Here is a 20630-nt window from a genome sequence, read left to right on the forward strand (position 1 = left end):
CCAACCCTTGAAAAGGCTGCTTTGCAGAGCCAAAACAAGAAGAATGGTGCGTTTTGCAGCCGCCGCCCACTGCAATGAATCTGAATAACTCCTCCTTTAGGGCGCAAGCAACTCCCCTCCCCCTTGCAGTCTTTCCAATTCACGATACAAAAAGACGGACAGGACAGGTTGCCTGACTTTCCGTCACTGCCACCCTTTGCCATCCTTACCCGTAGAAAGCCCTTTCATCATCCCCAAACCCTAATCTTTTCCCTTTCCTTCCCAGCCCCCAAACCCTGCCCTCTGTACCTTTCTCACCACCCGCTTCCCTTCTCCTGTCATCCCCCTACCACCCGGGAAAAAAAGAGATTGCCCCCTCCTTCCACTAGCCCACCCTCCCACCCAAAGAACAACTTCTTCTGCGCAGCTTGTTTTCTAGGCAGCAGCGCTATTGTGATGTCATCGGGGGGCATTGTGACAAGCCGCCAGTGTTCCGTCTCTTCATGTTGTGCACAGTTCAAACGGAAAATACATCAACAGGCAGACTACAGAAAAGCTTACTATCAAAGGTTAGAGGGGGGCTTTCTCAGAGGGCTTTTTACAGTTTTTCTATTCCCAATTAGCCGTTTAAGTGTACTTATTGAAAGTAGTAATTCTTTCATAGGCCGCCCTTTCTTAGTATTTGACGTTCCTTATATTGCGGTATGAGGCTTCGCAGTAGGTTGCAAACATTCATCACCCATGACTGTCCCCAATTGAGCTCAGAAGCTCAATGTCTATCATGACCTCTCTTTTAGAATGTCCAAGAGCAAGCAAACTATTCCTCCAGGAGAGGGCGCCAACAGACTACTAAAGAGATCATCATTACTCAAAGAAAACCCCAAAAACCAATGCATGATAGGAATAAACAGGTAACTTTCTTTGGAGTGGAAGCGGAGAGATCGCACCAGATGCCAATTCTAGATGTTATCACACCTGTGGTCACTGCAGCAGCAGGTGAATCCACTTTGTCCAAAAGGGATCTATTCCATTCAATTGCAAATGATCTAGATAAGACAGAGAACTGCAGCACGGGGACATAGCCGAGTTGGTCAGGTTGAGTGGTGATGAGTTTGCTATTTGGATGAATAAAGAAAGTCAAAAGTGTGAAAGATAAAAAACAAAAGGAGGAAGTGTGAAAAGTGAATGGGCCAAATTGAGGTGCATATGAAGACGTATGCTTTCTTCCAATTCATTAAATCGGGCTAATATGAATCAGGTGAATTGAGTTCTGCTTTTGGAAACTGGGTTAAGAAGGGGTGCACCGTTCCTGGAGGTACTGCAATACCAGGTCAATGCGTGGAGTGGACAGAGCAAGCTCTTTTTCCATCTCCCTGTTCTAAAAATCCATTTAATATATGGTCCCCAGATAGGGGACGTATCAGATATTAAACTGATAAGAACAGATACTACACTTGATCTTAGCCAAAAGGCCGAGAAGCGATAACCAGAATTGGTTTGGGCCTCGAGTGGCACCCTGGCCTATGCCGGACACATCTTAGGGAGAGAGAGCGAGAGGGAGACAAACCCACGCCTACACAAGACATTTTGTCACCCAAGCCAACCCTTGAAAAGGCTGCTTTGCAGAGCCAAAACAAGAAGAATGGTGCGTTTTGCAGCCGCCGCCCACTGCAATGAATCTGAATAACTCCTCCTTTAGGGCGCAAGCAACTCCCCTCCCCCTTGCAGTCTTTCCAATTCACGATACAAAAAGACGGACAGGACAGGTTGCCTGACTTTCCGTCACTGCCACCCTTTGCCATCCTTACCCGTAGAAAGCCCTTTCATCATCCCCAAACCCTAATCTTTTCCCTTTCCTTCCCAGCCCCCAAACCCTGCCCTCTGTACCTTTCTCACCACCCGCTTCCCTTCTCCTGTCATCCCCCTACCACCCGGGAAAAAAAGAGATTGCCCCCTCCTTCCACTAGCCCACCCTCCCACCCAAAGAACAACTTCTTCTGCGCAGCTTGTTTTCTAGGCAGCAGCGCTATTGTGATGTCATCGGGGGGCATTGTGACAAGCCGCCAGTGTTCCGTCTCTTCATGTTGTGCACAGTTCAAACGGAAAATACATCAACAGGCAGACTACAGAAAAGCTTACTATCAAAGGTTAGAGGGGGGCTTTCTCAGAGGGCTTTTTACAGTTTTTCTATTCCCAATTAGCCGTTTAAGTGTACTTATTGAAAGTAGTAATTCTTTCATAGGCCGCCCTTTCTTAGTATTTGACGTTCCTTATATTGCGGTATGAGGCTTCGCAGTAGGTTGCAAACATTCATCACCCATGACTGTCCCCAATTGAGCTCAGAAGCTCAATGTCTATCATGACCTCTCTTTTAGAATGTCCAAGAGCAAGCAAACTATTCCTCCAGGAGAGGGCGCCAACAGACTACTAAAGAGATCATCATTACTCAAAGAAAACCCCAAAAACCAATGCATGATAGGAATAAACAGGTAACTTTCTTTGGAGTGGAAGCGGAGAGATCGCACCAGATGCCAATTCTAGATGTTATCACACCTGTGGTCACTGCAGCAGCAGGTGAATCCACTTTGTCCAAAAGGGATCTATTCCATTCAATTGCAAATGATCTAGATAAGACAGAGAACTGCAGCACGGGGACATAGCCGAGTTGGTCAGGTTGAGTGGTGATGAGTTTGCTATTTGGATGAATAAAGAAAGTCAAAAGTGTGAAAGATAAAAAACAAAAGGAGGAAGTGTGAAAAGTGAATGGGCCAAATTGAGGTGCATATGAAGACGTATGCTTTCTTCCAATTCATTAAATCGGGCTAATATGAATCAGGTGAATTGAGTTCTGCTTTTGGAAACTGGGTTAAGAAGGGGTGCACCGTTCCTGGAGGTACTGCAATACCAGGTCAATGCGTGGAGTGGACAGAGCAAGCTCTTTTTCCATCTCCCTGTTCTAAAAATCCATTTAATATATGGTCCCCAGATAGGGGACGTATCAGATATTAAACTGATAAGAACAGATACTACACTTGATCTTAGCCAAAAGGCCGAGAAGCGATAACCAGAATTGGTTTGGGCCTCGAGTGGCACCCTGGCCTATGCCGGACACATCTTAGGGAGAGAGAGCGAGAGGGAGACAAACCCACGCCTACACAAGACATTTTGTCACCCAAGCCAACCCTTGAAAAGGCTGCTTTGCAGAGCCAAAACAAGAAGAATGGTGCGTTTTGCAGCCGCCGCCCACTGCAATGAATCTGAATAACTCCTCCTTTAGGGCGCAAGCAACTCCCCTCCCCCTTGCAGTCTTTCCAATTCACGATACAAAAAGACGGACAGGACAGGTTGCCTGACTTTCCGTCACTGCCACCCTTTGCCATCCTTACCCGTAGAAAGCCCTTTCATCATCCCCAAACCCTAATCTTTTCCCTTTCCTTCCCAGCCCCCAAACCCTGCCCTCTGTACCTTTCTCACCACCCGCTTCCCTTCTCCTGTCATCCCCCTACCACCCGGGAAAAAAAGAGATTGCCCCCTCCTTCCACTAGCCCACCCTCCCACCCAAAGAACAACTTCTTCTGCGCAGCTTGTTTTCTAGGCAGCAGCGCTATTGTGATGTCATCGGGGGGCATTGTGACAAGCCGCCAGTGTTCCGTCTCTTCATGTTGTGCACAGTTCAAACGGAAAATACATCAACAGGCAGACTACAGAAAAGCTTACTATCAAAGGTTAGAGGGGGGCTTTCTCAGAGGGCTTTTTACAGTTTTTCTATTCCCAATTAGCCGTTTAAGTGTACTTATTGAAAGTAGTAATTCTTTCATAGGCCGCCCTTTCTTAGTATTTGACGTTCCTTATATTGCGGTATGAGGCTTCGCAGTAGGTTGCAAACATTCATCACCCATGACTGTCCCCAATTGAGCTCAGAAGCTCAATGTCTATCATGACCTCTCTTTTAGAATGTCCAAGAGCAAGCAAACTATTCCTCCAGGAGAGGGCGCCAACAGACTACTAAAGAGATCATCATTACTCAAAGAAAACCCCAAAAACCAATGCATGATAGGAATAAACAGGTAACTTTCTTTGGAGTGGAAGCGGAGAGATCGCACCAGATGCCAATTCTAGATGTTATCACACCTGTGGTCACTGCAGCAGCAGGTGAATCCACTTTGTCCAAAAGGGATCTATTCCATTCAATTGCAAATGATCTAGATAAGACAGAGAACTGCAGCACGGGGACATAGCCGAGTTGGTCAGGTTGAGTGGTGATGAGTTTGCTATTTGGATGAATAAAGAAAGTCAAAAGTGTGAAAGATAAAAAACAAAAGGAGGAAGTGTGAAAAGTGAATGGGCCAAATTGAGGTGCATATGAAGACGTATGCTTTCTTCCAATTCATTAAATCGGGCTAATATGAATCAGGTGAATTGAGTTCTGCTTTTGGAAACTGGGTTAAGAAGGGGTGCACCGTTCCTGGAGGTACTGCAATACCAGGTCAATGCGTGGAGTGGACAGAGCAAGCTCTTTTTCCATCTCCCTGTTCTAAAAATCCATTTAATATATGGTCCCCAGATAGGGGACGTATCAGATATTAAACTGATAAGAACAGATACTACACTTGATCTTAGCCAAAAGGCCGAGAAGCGATAACCAGAATTGGTTTGGGCCTCGAGTGGCACCCTGGCCTATGCCGGACACATCTTAGGGAGAGAGAGCGAGAGGGAGACAAACCCACGCCTACACAAGACATTTTGTCACCCAAGCCAACCCTTGAAAAGGCTGCTTTGCAGAGCCAAAACAAGAAGAATGGTGCGTTTTGCAGCCGCCGCCCACTGCAATGAATCTGAATAACTCCTCCTTTAGGGCGCAAGCAACTCCCCTCCCCCTTGCAGTCTTTCCAATTCACGATACAAAAAGACGGACAGGACAGGTTGCCTGACTTTCCGTCACTGCCACCCTTTGCCATCCTTACCCGTAGAAAGCCCTTTCATCATCCCCAAACCCTAATCTTTTCCCTTTCCTTCCCAGCCCCCAAACCCTGCCCTCTGTACCTTTCTCACCACCCGCTTCCCTTCTCCTGTCATCCCCCTACCACCCGGGAAAAAAAGAGATTGCCCCCTCCTTCCACTAGCCCACCCTCCCACCCAAAGAACAACTTCTTCTGCGCAGCTTGTTTTCTAGGCAGCAGCGCTATTGTGATGTCATCGGGGGGCATTGTGACAAGCCGCCAGTGTTCCGTCTCTTCATGTTGTGCACAGTTCAAACGGAAAATACATCAACAGGCAGACTACAGAAAAGCTTACTATCAAAGGTTAGAGGGGGGCTTTCTCAGAGGGCTTTTTACAGTTTTTCTATTCCCAATTAGCCGTTTAAGTGTACTTATTGAAAGTAGTAATTCTTTCATAGGCCGCCCTTTCTTAGTATTTGACGTTCCTTATATTGCGGTATGAGGCTTCGCAGTAGGTTGCAAACATTCATCACCCATGACTGTCCCCAATTGAGCTCAGAAGCTCAATGTCTATCATGACCTCTCTTTTAGAATGTCCAAGAGCAAGCAAACTATTCCTCCAGGAGAGGGCGCCAACAGACTACTAAAGAGATCATCATTACTCAAAGAAAACCCCAAAAACCAATGCATGATAGGAATAAACAGGTAACTTTCTTTGGAGTGGAAGCGGAGAGATCGCACCAGATGCCAATTCTAGATGTTATCACACCTGTGGTCACTGCAGCAGCAGGTGAATCCACTTTGTCCAAAAGGGATCTATTCCATTCAATTGCAAATGATCTAGATAAGACAGAGAACTGCAGCACGGGGACATAGCCGAGTTGGTCAGGTTGAGTGGTGATGAGTTTGCTATTTGGATGAATAAAGAAAGTCAAAAGTGTGAAAGATAAAAAACAAAAGGAGGAAGTGTGAAAAGTGAATGGGCCAAATTGAGGTGCATATGAAGACGTATGCTTTCTTCCAATTCATTAAATCGGGCTAATATGAATCAGGTGAATTGAGTTCTGCTTTTGGAAACTGGGTTAAGAAGGGGTGCACCGTTCCTGGAGGTACTGCAATACCAGGTCAATGCGTGGAGTGGACAGAGCAAGCTCTTTTTCCATCTCCCTGTTCTAAAAATCCATTTAATATATGGTCCCCAGATAGGGGACGTATCAGATATTAAACTGATAAGAACAGATTTTGATTTAATGAAGCTTTCCAAAGCACCACAAAAAATGCATGACCGAAGTCACACCAAAAACAGTGCAAAGGCTAGGATTCGTGTGGACCCCACCGTGAGGAGAGGGTCCCCAAAAATCAACCCCGTCCCTCCGAGCCAGAAGGCCACAGCAAGGGTCAGGGATCTTCGGTGCTCCCCCAAGCCGAAGCCTGGTTGAGCCTTGTCGTTGCTCCCAGTGTCCACCCAGGCATCTTACCCAAGTGGAGTAGAGAGCTACTAGTTGTTGGTTTCGCAGCCGAAACTGCCCGGACCGTCAACCGGTGTTGGTTTCTCAGCCCAAGGCTAACCGGACCTCCAACCGGGTGTTGGTTTCTCAGCCGAAGCTGACCCAGACCTCCAACCGGGTGTTGGTTTCTCAGCCGAAGCTGACCCAGACCTCCAACCGGGTGTTAGTTTCTCAGCCCAAAGCTGACCAGACCTCCGACCGGGATTATAAAAATTTCCCTTCCTAGCCAGAAGGCCGGGATAGGATAATATGCTCAAAAAGTATGAAAAGGCAAGGTACGGTGTGCTACAGAGCCCAAGGCTTGCCGGGGTCCCAAGCCAGCAAGCTCAGACTCACTCCAGGGTCGTCAGTCCTGGGGCACGTTGTACCATAGCCCCCCACCCTTACTCAGTCTAATAGCCTCGATCCTGGTAGGGCCATGTTTTCCTCTAGATGAATATACTATCCACCCAGAGTACTAGCAAGCGCAACCTTCCAGTGTGCATTGTATCATTGTACTAAGGTGGCCTGGAGCTTAAACCACCTCTTCGAACAACACTACACTTGATCTTAGCCAAAAGGCCGAGAAGCGATAACCAGAATTGGTTTGGGCCTCGAGTGGCACCCTGGCCTATGCCGGACACATCTTAGGGAGAGAGAGCGAGAGGGAGACAAACCCACGCCTACACAAGACATTTTGTCACCCAAGCCAACCCTTGAAAAGGCTGCTTTGCAGAGCCAAAACAAGAAGAATGGTGCGTTTTGCAGCCGCCGCCCACTGCAATGAATCTGAATAACTCCTCCTTTAGGGCGCAAGCAACTCCCCTCCCCCTTGCAGTCTTTCCAATTCACGATACAAAAAGACGGACAGGACAGGTTGCCTGACTTTCCGTCACTGCCACCCTTTGCCATCCTTACCCGTAGAAAGCCCTTTCATCATCCCCAAACCCTAATCTTTTCCCTTTCCTTCCCAGCCCCCAAACCCTGCCCTCTGTACCTTTCTCACCACCCGCTTCCCTTCTCCTGTCATCCCCCTACCACCCGGGAAAAAAAGAGATTGCCCCCTCCTTCCACTAGCCCACCCTCCCACCCAAAGAACAACTTCTTCTGCGCAGCTTGTTTTCTAGGCAGCAGCGCTATTGTGATGTCATCGGGGGGCATTGTGACAAGCCGCCAGTGTTCCGTCTCTTCATGTTGTGCACAGTTCAAACGGAAAATACATCAACAGGCAGACTACAGAAAAGCTTACTATCAAAGGTTAGAGGGGGGCTTTCTCAGAGGGCTTTTTACAGTTTTTCTATTCCCAATTAGCCGTTTAAGTGTACTTATTGAAAGTAGTAATTCTTTCATAGGCCGCCCTTTCTTAGTATTTGACGTTCCTTATATTGCGGTATGAGGCTTCGCAGTAGGTTGCAAACATTCATCACCCATGACTGTCCCCAATTGAGCTCAGAAGCTCAATGTCTATCATGACCTCTCTTTTAGAATGTCCAAGAGCAAGCAAACTATTCCTCCAGGAGAGGGCGCCAACAGACTACTAAAGAGATCATCATTACTCAAAGAAAACCCCAAAAACCAATGCATGATAGGAATAAACAGGTAACTTTCTTTGGAGTGGAAGCGGAGAGATCGCACCAGATGCCAATTCTAGATGTTATCACACCTGTGGTCACTGCAGCAGCAGGTGAATCCACTTTGTCCAAAAGGGATCTATTCCATTCAATTGCAAATGATCTAGATAAGACAGAGAACTGCAGCACGGGGACATAGCCGAGTTGGTCAGGTTGAGTGGTGATGAGTTTGCTATTTGGATGAATAAAGAAAGTCAAAAGTGTGAAAGATAAAAAACAAAAGGAGGAAGTGTGAAAAGTGAATGGGCCAAATTGAGGTGCATATGAAGACGTATGCTTTCTTCCAATTCATTAAATCGGGCTAATATGAATCAGGTGAATTGAGTTCTGCTTTTGGAAACTGGGTTAAGAAGGGGTGCACCGTTCCTGGAGGTACTGCAATACCAGGTCAATGCGTGGAGTGGACAGAGCAAGCTCTTTTTCCATCTCCCTGTTCTAAAAATCCATTTAATATATGGTCCCCAGATAGGGGACGTATCAGATATTAAACTGATAAGAACAGATACTACACTTGATCTTAGCCAAAAGGCCGAGAAGCGATAACCAGAATTGGTTTGGGCCTCGAGTGGCACCCTGGCCTATGCCGGACACATCTTAGGGAGAGAGAGCGAGAGGGAGACAAACCCACGCCTACACAAGACATTTTGTCACCCAAGCCAACCCTTGAAAAGGCTGCTTTGCAGAGCCAAAACAAGAAGAATGGTGCGTTTTGCAGCCGCCGCCCACTGCAATGAATCTGAATAACTCCTCCTTTAGGGCGCAAGCAACTCCCCTCCCCCTTGCAGTCTTTCCAATTCACGATACAAAAAGACGGACAGGACAGGTTGCCTGACTTTCCGTCACTGCCACCCTTTGCCATCCTTACCCGTAGAAAGCCCTTTCATCATCCCCAAACCCTAATCTTTTCCCTTTCCTTCCCAGCCCCCAAACCCTGCCCTCTGTACCTTTCTCACCACCCGCTTCCCTTCTCCTGTCATCCCCCTACCACCCGGGAAAAAAAGAGATTGCCCCCTCCTTCCACTAGCCCACCCTCCCACCCAAAGAACAACTTCTTCTGCGCAGCTTGTTTTCTAGGCAGCAGCGCTATTGTGATGTCATCGGGGGGCATTGTGACAAGCCGCCAGTGTTCCGTCTCTTCATGTTGTGCACAGTTCAAACGGAAAATACATCAACAGGCAGACTACAGAAAAGCTTACTATCAAAAGGTTAGAGGGGGGCTTTCTCAGAGGGCTTTTTACAGTTTTTCTATTCCCAATTAGCCGTTTAAGTGTACTTATTGAAAGTAGTAATTCTTTCATAGGCCGCCCTTTCTTAGTATTTGACGTTCCTTATATTGCGGTATGAGGCTTCGCAGTAGGTTGCAAACATTCATCACCCATGACTGTCCCCAATTGAGCTCAGAAGCTCAATGTCTATCATGACCTCTCTTTTAGAATGTCCAAGAGCAAGCAAACTATTCCTCCAGGAGAGGGCGCCAACAGACTACTAAAGAGATCATCATTACTCAAAGAAAACCCCAAAAACCAATGCATGATAGGAATAAACAGGTAACTTTCTTTGGAGTGGAAGCGGAGAGATCGCACCAGATGCCAATTCTAGATGTTATCACACCTGTGGTCACTGCAGCAGCAGGTGAATCCACTTTGTCCAAAAGGGATCTATTCCATTCAATTGCAAATGATCTAGATAAGACAGAGAACTGCAGCACGGGGACATAGCCGAGTTGGTCAGGTTGAGTGGTGATGAGTTTGCTATTTGGATGAATAAAGAAAGTCAAAAGTGTGAAAGATAAAAAACAAAAGGAGGAAGTGTGAAAAGTGAATGGGCCAAATTGAGGTGCATATGAAGACGTATGCTTTCTTCCAATTCATTAAATCGGGCTAATATGAATCAGGTGAATTGAGTTCTGCTTTTGGAAACTGGGTTAAGAAGGGGTGCACCGTTCCTGGAGGTACTGCAATACCAGGTCAATGCGTGGAGTGGACAGAGCAAGCTCTTTTTCCATCTCCCTGTTCTAAAAATCCATTTAATATATGGTCCCCAGATAGGGGACGTATCAGATATTAAACTGATAAGAACAGATACTACACTTGATCTTAGCCAAAAGGCCGAGAAGCGATAACCAGAATTGGTTTGGGCCTCGAGTGGCACCCTGGCCTATGCCGGACACATCTTAGGGAGAGAGAGCGAGAGGGAGACAAACCCACGCCTACACAAGACATTTTGTCACCCAAGCCAACCCTTGAAAAGGCTGCTTTGCAGAGCCAAAACAAGAAGAATGGTGCGTTTTGCAGCCGCCGCCCACTGCAATGAATCTGAATAACTCCTCCTTTAGGGCGCAAGCAACTCCCCTCCCCCTTGCAGTCTTTCCAATTCACGATACAAAAAGACGGACAGGACAGGTTGCCTGACTTTCCGTCACTGCCACCCTTTGCCATCCTTACCCGTAGAAAGCCCTTTCATCATCCCCAAACCCTAATCTTTTCCCTTTCCTTCCCAGCCCCCAAACCCTGCCCTCTGTACCTTTCTCACCACCCGCTTCCCTTCTCCTGTCATCCCCCTACCACCCGGGAAAAAAAGAGATTGCCCCCTCCTTCCACTAGCCCACCCTCCCACCCAAAGAACAACTTCTTCTGCGCAGCTTGTTTTCTAGGCAGCAGCGCTATTGTGATGTCATCGGGGGGCATTGTGACAAGCCGCCAGTGTTCCGTCTCTTCATGTTGTGCACAGTTCAAACGGAAAATACATCAACAGGCAGACTACAGAAAAGCTTACTATCAAAGGTTAGAGGGGGGCTTTCTCAGAGGGCTTTTTACAGTTTTTCTATTCCCAATTAGCCGTTTAAGTGTACTTATTGAAAGTAGTAATTCTTTCATAGGCCGCCCTTTCTTAGTATTTGACGTTCCTTATATTGCGGTATGAGGCTTCGCAGTAGGTTGCAAACATTCATCACCCATGACTGTCCCCAATTGAGCTCAGAAGCTCAATGTCTATCATGACCTCTCTTTTAGAATGTCCAAGAGCAAGCAAACTATTCCTCCAGGAGAGGGCGCCAACAGACTACTAAAGAGATCATCATTACTCAAAGAAAACCCCAAAAACCAATGCATGATAGGAATAAACAGGTAACTTTCTTTGGAGTGGAAGCGGAGAGATCGCACCAGATGCCAATTCTAGATGTTATCACACCTGTGGTCACTGCAGCAGCAGGTGAATCCACTTTGTCCAAAAGGGATCTATTCCATTCAATTGCAAATGATCTAGATAAGACAGAGAACTGCAGCACGGGGACATAGCCGAGTTGGTCAGGTTGAGTGGTGATGAGTTTGCTATTTGGATGAATAAAGAAAGTCAAAAGTGTGAAAGATAAAAAACAAAAGGAGGAAGTGTGAAAAGTGAATGGGCCAAATTGAGGTGCATATGAAGACGTATGCTTTCTTCCAATTCATTAAATCGGGCTAATATGAATCAGGTGAATTGAGTTCTGCTTTTGGAAACTGGGTTAAGAAGGGGTGCACCGTTCCTGGAGGTACTGCAATACCAGGTCAATGCGTGGAGTGGACAGAGCAAGCTCTTTTTCCATCTCCCTGTTCTAAAAATCCATTTAATATATGGTCCCCAGATAGGGGACGTATCAGATATTAAACTGATAAGAACAGATACTACACTTGATCTTAGCCAAAAGGCCGAGAAGCGATAACCAGAATTGGTTTGGGCCTCGAGTGGCACCCTGGCCTATGCCGGACACATCTTAGGGAGAGAGAGCGAGAGGGAGACAAACCCACGCCTACACAAGACATTTTGTCACCCAAGCCAACCCTTGAAAAGGCTGCTTTGCAGAGCCAAAACAAGAAGAATGGTGCGTTTTGCAGCCGCCGCCCACTGCAATGAATCTGAATAACTCCTCCTTTAGGGCGCAAGCAACTCCCCTCCCCCTTGCAGTCTTTCCAATTCACGATACAAAAAGACGGACAGGACAGGTTGCCTGACTTTCCGTCACTGCCACCCTTTGCCATCCTTACCCGTAGAAAGCCCTTTCATCATCCCCAAACCCTAATCTTTTCCCTTTCCTTCCCAGCCCCCAAACCCTGCCCTCTGTACCTTTCTCACCACCCGCTTCCCTTCTCCTGTCATCCCCCTACCACCCGGGAAAAAAAGAGATTGCCCCCTCCTTCCACTAGCCCACCCTCCCACCCAAAGAACAACTTCTTCTGCGCAGCTTGTTTTCTAGGCAGCAGCGCTATTGTGATGTCATCGGGGGGCATTGTGACAAGCCGCCAGTGTTCCGTCTCTTCATGTTGTGCACAGTTCAAACGGAAAATACATCAACAGGCAGACTACAGAAAAGCTTACTATCAAAGGTTAGAGGGGGGCTTTCTCAGAGGGCTTTTTACAGTTTTTCTATTCCCAATTAGCCGTTTAAGTGTACTTATTGAAAGTAGTAATTCTTTCATAGGCCGCCCTTTCTTAGTATTTGACGTTCCTTATATTGCGGTATGAGGCTTCGCAGTAGGTTGCAAACATTCATCACCCATGACTGTCCCCAATTGAGCTCAGAAGCTCAATGTCTATCATGACCTCTCTTTTAGAATGTCCAAGAGCAAGCAAACTATTCCTCCAGGAGAGGGCGCCAACAGACTACTAAAGAGATCATCATTACTCAAAGAAAACCCCAAAAACCAATGCATGATAGGAATAAACAGGTAACTTTCTTTGGAGTGGAAGCGGAGAGATCGCACCAGATGCCAATTCTAGATGTTATCACACCTGTGGTCACTGCAGCAGCAGGTGAATCCACTTTGTCCAAAAGGGATCTATTCCATTCAATTGCAAATGATCTAGATAAGACAGAGAACTGCAGCACGGGGACATAGCCGAGTTGGTCAGGTTGAGTGGTGATGAGTTTGCTATTTGGATGAATAAAGAAAGTCAAAAGTGTGAAAGATAAAAAACAAAAGGAGGAAGTGTGAAAAGTGAATGGGCCAAATTGAGGTGCATATGAAGACGTATGCTTTCTTCCAATTCATTAAATCGGGCTAATATGAATCAGGTGAATTGAGTTCTGCTTTTGGAAACTGGGTTAAGAAGGGGTGCACCGTTCCTGGAGGTACTGCAATACCAGGTCAATGCGTGGAGTGGACAGAGCAAGCTCTTTTTCCATCTCCCTGTTCTAAAAATCCATTTAATATATGGTCCCCAGATAGGGGACGTATCAGATATTAAACTGATAAGAACAGATACTACACTTGATCTTAGCCAAAAGGCCGAGAAGCGATAACCAGAATTGGTTTGGGCCTCGAGTGGCACCCTGGCCTATGCCGGACACATCTTAGGGAGAGAGAGCGAGAGGGAGACAAACCCACGCCTACACAAGACATTTTGTCACCCAAGCCAACCCTTGAAAAGGCTGCTTTGCAGAGCCAAAACAAGAAGAATGGTGCGTTTTGCAGCCGCCGCCCACTGCAATGAATCTGAATAACTCCTCCTTTAGGGCGCAAGCAACTCCCCTCCCCCTTGCAGTCTTTCCAATTCACGATACAAAAAGACGGACAGGACAGGTTGCCTGACTTTCCGTCACTGCCACCCTTTGCCATCCTTACCCGTAGAAAGCCCTTTCATCATCCCCAAACCCTAATCTTTTCCCTTTCCTTCCCAGCCCCCAAACCCTGCCCTCTGTACCTTTCTCACCACCCGCTTCCCTTCTCCTGTCATCCCCCTACCACCCGGGAAAAAAAGAGATTGCCCCCTCCTTCCACTAGCCCACCCTCCCACCCAAAGAACAACTTCTTCTGCGCAGCTTGTTTTCTAGGCAGCAGCGCTATTGTGATGTCATCGGGGGGCATTGTGACAAGCCGCCAGTGTTCCGTCTCTTCATGTTGTGCACAGTTCAAACGGAAAATACATCAACAGGCAGACTACAGAAAAGCTTACTATCAAAAGGTTAGAGGGGGGCTTTCTCAGAGGGCTTTTTACAGTTTTTCTATTCCCAATTAGCCGTTTAAGTGTACTTATTGAAAGTAGTAATTCTTTCATAGGCCGCCCTTTCTTAGTATTTGACGTTCCTTATATTGCGGTATGAGGCTTCGCAGTAGGTTGCAAACATTCATCACCCATGACTGTCCCCAATTGAGCTCAGAAGCTCAATGTCTATCATGACCTCTCTTTTAGAATGTCCAAGAGCAAGCAAACTATTCCTCCAGGAGAGGGCGCCAACAGACTACTAAAGAGATCATCATTACTCAAAGAAAACCCCAAAAACCAATGCATGATAGGAATAAACAGGTAACTTTCTTTGGAGTGGAAGCGGAGAGATCGCACCAGATGCCAATTCTAGATGTTATCACACCTGTGGTCACTGCAGCAGCAGGTGAATCCACTTTGTCCAAAAGGGATCTATTCCATTCAATTGCAAATGATCTAGATAAGACAGAGAACTGCAGCACGGGGACATAGCCGAGTTGGTCAGGTTGAGTGGTGATGAGTTTGCTATTTGGATGAATAAAGAAAGTCAAAAGTGTGAAAGATAAAAAACAAAAGGAGGAAGTGTGAAAAGTGAATGGGCCAAATTGAGGTGCATATGAAGACGTATGCTTTCTTCCAATTCATTAAATCGGGCTAATATGAATCAGGTGAATTGAGTTCTGCTTTTGGAAACTGGGTTAAGAAGGGGTGCACCGTTCCTGGAGGTACTGCAATACCAGGTCAATGCGTGGAGTGGACAGAGCAAGCTCTTTTTCCATCTCCCTGTTCTAAAAATCCATTTAATATATGGTCCCCAGATAGGGGACGTATCAGATATTAAACTGATAAGAACAGATACTACACTTGATCTTAGCCAAAAGGCCGAGAAGCGATAACCAGAATTGGTTTGGGCCTCGAGTGGCACCCTGGCCTATGCCGGACACATCTTAGGGAGAGAGAGCGAGAGGGAGACAAACCCACGCCTACACAAGACATTTTGTCACCCAAGCCAACCCTTGAAAAGGCTGCTTTGCAGAGCCAAAACAAGAAGAATGGTGCGTTTTGCAGCCGCCGCCCACTGCAATGAATCTGAATAACTCCTCCTTTAGGGCGCAAGCAACTCCCCTCCCCCTTGCAGTCTTTCCAATTCACGATACAAAAAGACGGACAGGACAGGTTGCCTGACTTTCCGTCACTGCCACCCTTTGCCATCCTTACCCGTAGAAAGCCCTTTCATCATCCCCAAACCCTAATCTTTTCCCTTTCCTTCCCAGCCCCCAAACCCTGCCCTCTGTACCTTTCTCACCACCCGCTTCCCTTCTCCTGTCATCCCCCTACCACCCGGGAAAAAAAGAGATTGCCCCCTCCTTCCACTAGCCCACCCTCCCACCCAAAGAACAACTTCTTCTGCGCAGCTTGTTTTCTAGGCAGCAGCGCTATTGTGATGTCATCGGGGGGCATTGTGACAAGCCGCCAGTGTTCCGTCTCTTCATGTTGTGCACAGTTCAAACGGAAAATACATCAACAGGCAGACTACAGAAAAGCTTACTATCAAAGGTTAGAGGGGGGCTTTCTCAGAGGGCTTTTTACAGTTTTTCTATTCCCAATTAGCCGTTTAAGTGTACTTATTGAAAGTAGTAATTCTTTCATAGGCCGCCCTTTCTTAGTATTTGACGTTCCTTATATTGCGGTATGAGGCTTCGCAGTAGGTTGCAAACATTCATCACCCATGACTGTCCCCAATTGAGCTCAGAAGCTCAATGTCTATCATGACCTCTCTTTTAGAATGTCCAAGAGCAAGCAAACTATTCCTCCAGGAGAGGGCGCCAACAGACTACTAAAGAGATCATCATTACTCAAAGAAAACCCCAAAAACCAATGCATGATAGGAATAAACAGGTAACTTTCTTTGGAGTGGAAGCGGAGAGATCGCACCAGATGCCAATTCTAGATGTTATCACACCTGTGGTCACTGCAGCAGCAGGTGAATCCACTTTGTCCAAAAGGGATCTATTCCATTCAATTGCAAATGATCTAGATAAGACAGAGAACTGCAGCACGGGGACATAGCCGAGTTGGTCAGGTTGAGTGGTGATGAGTTTGCTATTTGGATGAATAAAGAAAGTCAAAAGTGTGAAAGATAAAAAACAAAAGGAGGAAGTGTGAAAAGTGAATGGGCCAAATTGAGGTGCATATGAAGACGTATGCTTTCTTCCAATTCATTAAATCGGGCTAATATGAATCAGGTGAATTGAGTTCTGCTTTTGGAAACTGGGTTAAGAAGGGGTGCACCGTTCCTGGAGGTACTGCAATACCAGGTCAATGCGTGGAGTGGACAGAGCAAGCTCTTTTTCCATCTCCCTGTTCTAAAAATCCATTTAATATATGGTCCCCAGATAGGGGACGTATCAGATATTAAACTGATAAGAACAGATACTACACTTGATCTTAGCCAAAAGGCCGAGAAGCGATAACCAGAATTGGTTTGGGCCTCGAGTGGCACCCTGGCCTATGCCGGACACATCTTAGGGAGAGAGAGCGAGAGGGAGACAAACCCACGCCTACACAAGACATTTTGTCACCCAAGCCAACCCTTGAAAAGGCTGCTTTGCAGAGCCAAAACAAGAAGAATGGTGCGTTTTGCAGCCGCCGCCCACTGCAATGAATCTGAATAACTCCTCCTTTAGGGCGCAAGCAACTCCCCTCCCCCTTGCAGTCTTTCCAATTCACGATACAAAAAGACGGACAGGACAGGTTGCCTGACTTTCCGTCACTGCCACCCTTTGCCATCCTTACCCGTAGAAAGCCCTTTCATCATCCCCAAACCCTAATCTTTTCCCTTTCCTTCCCAGCCCCCAAACCCTGCCCTCTGTACCTTTCTCACCACCCGCTTCCCTTCTCCTGTCATCCCCCTACCACCCGGGAAAAAAAGAGATTGCCCCCTCCTTCCACTAGCCCACCCTCCCACCCAAAGAACAACTTCTTCTGCGCAGCTTGTTTTCTAGGCAGCAGCGCTATTGTGATGTCATCGGGGGGCATTGTGACAAGCCGCCAGTGTTCCGTCTCTTCATGTTGTGCACAGTTCAAACGGAAAATACATCAACAGGCAGACTACAGAAAAGCTTACTATCAAAGGTTAGAGGGGGGCTTTCTCAGAGGGCTTTTTACAGTTTTTCTATTCCCAATTAGCCGTTTAAGTGTACTTATTGAAAGTAGTAATTCTTTCATAGGCCGCCCTTTCTTAGTATTTGACGTTCCTTATATTGCGGTATGAGGCTTCGCAGTAGGTTGCAAACATTCATCACCCATGACTGTCCCCAATTGAGCTCAGAAGCTCAATGTCTATCATGACCTCTCTTTTAGAATGTCCAAGAGCAAGCAAACTATTCCTCCAGGAGAGGGCGCCAACAGACTACTAAAGAGATCATCATTACTCAAAGAAAACCCCAAAAACCAATGCATGATAGGAATAAACAGGTAACTTTCTTTGGAGTGGAAGCGGAGAGATCGCACCAGATGCCAATTCTAGATGTTATCACACCTGTGGTCACTGCAGCAGCAGGTGAATCCACTTTGTCCAAAAGGGATCTATTCCATTCAATTGCAAATGATCTAGATAAGACAGAGAACTGCAGCACGGGGACATAGCCGAGTTGGTCAGGTTGAGTGGTGATGAGTTTGCTATTTGGATGAATAAAGAAAGTCAAAAGTGTGAAAGATAAAAAACAAAAGGAGGAAGTGTGAAAAGTGAATGGGCCAAATTGAGGTGCATATGAAGACGTATGCTTTCTTCCAATTCATTAAATCGGGCTAATATGAATCAGGTGAATTGAGTTCTGCTTTTGGAAACTGGGTTAAGAAGGGGTGCACCGTTCCTGGAGGTACTGCAATACCAGGTCAATGCGTGGAGTGGACAGAGCAAGCTCTTTTTCCATCTCCCTGTTCTAAAAATCCATTTAATATATGGTCCCCAGATAGGGGACGTATCAGATATTAAACTGATAAGAACAGATACTACACTTGATCTTAGCCAAAAGGCCGAGAAGCGATAACCAGAATTGGTTTGGGCCTCGAGTGGCACCCTGGCCTATGCCGGACACATCTTAGGGAGAGAGAGCGAGAGGGAGACAAACCCACGCCTACACAAGACATTTTGTCACCCAAGCCAACCCTTGAAAAGGCTGCTTTGCAGAGCCAAAACAAGAAGAATGGTGCGTTTTGCAGCCGCCGCCCACTGCAATGAATCTGAATAACTCCTCCTTTAGGGCGCAAGCAACTCCCCTCCCCCTTGCAGTCTTTCCAATTCACGATACAAAAAGACGGACAGGACAGGTTGCCTGACTTTCCGTCACTGCCACCCTTTGCCATCCTTACCCGTAGAAAGCCCTTTCATCATCCCCAAACCCTAATCTTTTCCCTTTCCTTCCCAGCCCCCAAACCCTGCCCTCTGTACCTTTCTCACCACCCGCTTCCCTTCTCCTGTCATCCCCCTACCACCCGGGAAAAAAAGAGATTGCCCCCTCCTTCCACTAGCCCACCCTCCCACCCAAAGAACAACTTCTTCTGCGCAGCTTGTTTTCTAGGCAGCAGCGCTATTGTGATGTCATCGGGGGGCATTGTGACAAGCCGCCAGTGTTCCGTCTCTTCATGTTGTGCACAGTTCAAACGGAAAATACATCAACAGGCAGACTACAGAAAAGCTTACTATCAAAGGTTAGAGGGGGGCTTTCTCAGAGGGCTTTTTACAGTTTTTCTATTCCCAATTAGCCGTTTAAGTGTACTTATTGAAAGTAGTAATTCTTTCATAGGCCGCCCTTTCTTAGTATTTGACGTTCCTTATATTGCGGTATGAGGCTTCGCAGTAGGTTGCAAACATTCATCACCCATGACTGTCCCCAATTGAGCTCAGAAGCTCAATGTCTATCATGACCTCTCTTTTAGAATGTCCAAGAGCAAGCAAACTATTCCTCCAGGAGAGGGCGCCAACAGACTACTAAAGAGATCATCATTACTCAAAGAAAACCCCAAAAACCAATGCATGATAGGAATAAACAGGTAACTTTCTTTGGAGTGGAAGCGGAGAGATCGCACCAGATGCCAATTCTAGATGTTATCACACCTGTGGTCACTGCAGCAGCAGGTGAATCCACTTTGTCCAAAAGGGATCTATTCCATTCAATTGCAAATGATCTAGATAAGACAGAGAACTGCAGCACGGGGACATAGCCGAGTTGGTCAGGTTGAGTGGTGATGAGTTTGCTATTTGGATGAATAAAGAAAGTCAAAAGTGTGAAAGATAAAAAACAAAAGGAGGAAGTGTGAAAAGTGAATGGGCCAAATTGAGGTGCATATGAAGACGTATGCTTTCTTCCAATTCATTAAATCGGGCTAATATGAATCAGGTGAATTGAGTTCTGCTTTTGGAAACTGGGTTAAGAAGGGGTGCACCGTTCCTGGAGGTACTGCAATACCAGGTCAATGCGTGGAGTGGACAGAGCAAGCTCTTTTTCCATCTCCCTGTTCTAAAAATCCATTTAATATATGGTCCCCAGATAGGGGACGTATCAGATATTAAACTGATAAGAACAGATACTACACTTGATCTTAGCCAAAAGGCCGAGAAGCGATAACCAGAATTGGTTTGGGCCTCGAGTGGCACCCTGGCCTATGCCGGACACATCTTAGGGAGAGAGAGCGAGAGGGAGACAAACCCACGCCTACACAAGACATTTTGTCACCCAAGCCAACCCTTGAAAAGGCTGCTTTGCAGAGCCAAAACAAGAAGAATGGTGCGTTTTGCAGCCGCCGCCCACTGCAATGAATCTGAATAACTCCTCCTTTAGGGCGCAAGCAACTCCCCTCCCCCTTGCAGTCTTTCCAATTCACGATACAAAAAGACGGACAGGACAGGTTGCCTGACTTTCCGTCACTGCCACCCTTTGCCATCCTTACCCGTAGAAAGCCCTTTCATCATCCCCAAACCCTAATCTTTTCCCTTTCCTTCCCAGCCCCCAAACCCTGCCCTCTGTACCTTTCTCACCACCCGCTTCCCTTCTCCTGTCATCCCCCTACCACCCGGGAAAAAAAGAGATTGCCCCCTCCTTCCACTAGCCCACCCTCCCACCCAAAGAACAACTTCTTCTGCGCAGCTTGTTTTCTAGGCAGCAGCGCTATTGTGATGTCATCGGGGGGCATTGTGACAAGCCGCCAGTGTTCCGTCTCTTCATGTTGTGCACAGTTCAAACGGAAAATACATCAACAGGCAGACTACAGAAAAGCTTACTATCAAAGGTTAGAGGGGGGCTTTCTCAGAGGGCTTTTTACAGTTTTTCTATTCCCAATTAGCCGTTTAAGTGTACTTATTGAAAGTAGTAATTCTTTCATAGGCCGCCCTTTCTTAGTATTTGACGTTCCTTATATTGCGGTATGAGGCTTCGCAGTAGGTTGCAAACATTCATCACCCATGACTGTCCCCAATTGAGCTCAGAAGCTCAATGTCTATCATGACCTCTCTTTTAGAATGTCCAAGAGCAAGCAAACTATTCCTCCAGGAGAGGGCGCCAACAGACTACTAAAGAGATCATCATTACTCAAAGAAAACCCCAAAAACCAATGCATGATAGGAATAAACA

At 46.7% G+C, this 20630-nt stretch overlaps 12 non-coding genes across 12 annotated transcripts; all 12 read right to left on the reverse strand.

Annotated features, from left to right (window-relative positions):
* Window positions 1–1272: 1272 nt before the first annotated feature.
* LOC142282800 (U2 spliceosomal RNA) lies at window positions 1273–1463 on the reverse strand. Its single transcript, XR_012744601.1, has one exon. It is a non-coding gene; the product is annotated as a U2 spliceosomal RNA (small nuclear RNA).
* A 1387-nt stretch (window positions 1464–2850) lies between these two features.
* Window positions 2851–3041, reverse strand: LOC142282809 (U2 spliceosomal RNA). Its single transcript, XR_012744609.1, has one exon. It is a non-coding gene; the product is annotated as a U2 spliceosomal RNA (small nuclear RNA).
* A 1387-nt stretch (window positions 3042–4428) lies between these two features.
* LOC142282810 (U2 spliceosomal RNA) lies at window positions 4429–4619 on the reverse strand. Its single transcript, XR_012744610.1, has one exon. It is a non-coding gene; the product is annotated as a U2 spliceosomal RNA (small nuclear RNA).
* Window positions 4620–6006: 1387 nt separating this feature from the next.
* On the reverse strand, window positions 6007–6202 carry LOC142282808 (U2 spliceosomal RNA). Its single transcript, XR_012744608.1, has one exon. It is a non-coding gene; the product is annotated as a U2 spliceosomal RNA (small nuclear RNA).
* Window positions 6203–8387: 2185 nt separating this feature from the next.
* LOC142282811 (U2 spliceosomal RNA) lies at window positions 8388–8578 on the reverse strand. Its single transcript, XR_012744611.1, has one exon. It is a non-coding gene; the product is annotated as a U2 spliceosomal RNA (small nuclear RNA).
* Window positions 8579–9966: 1388 nt separating this feature from the next.
* On the reverse strand, window positions 9967–10157 carry LOC142282812 (U2 spliceosomal RNA). Its single transcript, XR_012744612.1, has one exon. It is a non-coding gene; the product is annotated as a U2 spliceosomal RNA (small nuclear RNA).
* Window positions 10158–11544: 1387 nt separating this feature from the next.
* On the reverse strand, window positions 11545–11735 carry LOC142282802 (U2 spliceosomal RNA). Its single transcript, XR_012744602.1, has one exon. It is a non-coding gene; the product is annotated as a U2 spliceosomal RNA (small nuclear RNA).
* A 1387-nt stretch (window positions 11736–13122) lies between these two features.
* Window positions 13123–13313, reverse strand: LOC142282803 (U2 spliceosomal RNA). Its single transcript, XR_012744603.1, has one exon. It is a non-coding gene; the product is annotated as a U2 spliceosomal RNA (small nuclear RNA).
* Window positions 13314–14701: 1388 nt separating this feature from the next.
* Window positions 14702–14892, reverse strand: LOC142282804 (U2 spliceosomal RNA). The gene has a single exon (XR_012744604.1). It is a non-coding gene; the product is annotated as a U2 spliceosomal RNA (small nuclear RNA).
* A 1387-nt stretch (window positions 14893–16279) lies between these two features.
* Window positions 16280–16470, reverse strand: LOC142282805 (U2 spliceosomal RNA). Its single transcript, XR_012744605.1, has one exon. It is a non-coding gene; the product is annotated as a U2 spliceosomal RNA (small nuclear RNA).
* A 1387-nt stretch (window positions 16471–17857) lies between these two features.
* On the reverse strand, window positions 17858–18048 carry LOC142282806 (U2 spliceosomal RNA). The gene has a single exon (XR_012744606.1). It is a non-coding gene; the product is annotated as a U2 spliceosomal RNA (small nuclear RNA).
* A 1387-nt stretch (window positions 18049–19435) lies between these two features.
* Window positions 19436–19626, reverse strand: LOC142282807 (U2 spliceosomal RNA). Its single transcript, XR_012744607.1, has one exon. It is a non-coding gene; the product is annotated as a U2 spliceosomal RNA (small nuclear RNA).
* Window positions 19627–20630: the final 1004 nt, after the last annotated feature.

Source organism: Anomaloglossus baeobatrachus, unplaced genomic scaffold (assembly GCF_048569485.1).
Source record: "Anomaloglossus baeobatrachus isolate aAnoBae1 unplaced genomic scaffold, aAnoBae1.hap1 Scaffold_5217, whole genome shotgun sequence".
In the NCBI taxonomy this organism is placed as follows: domain Eukaryota; kingdom Metazoa; phylum Chordata; class Amphibia; order Anura; family Aromobatidae; genus Anomaloglossus; species Anomaloglossus baeobatrachus.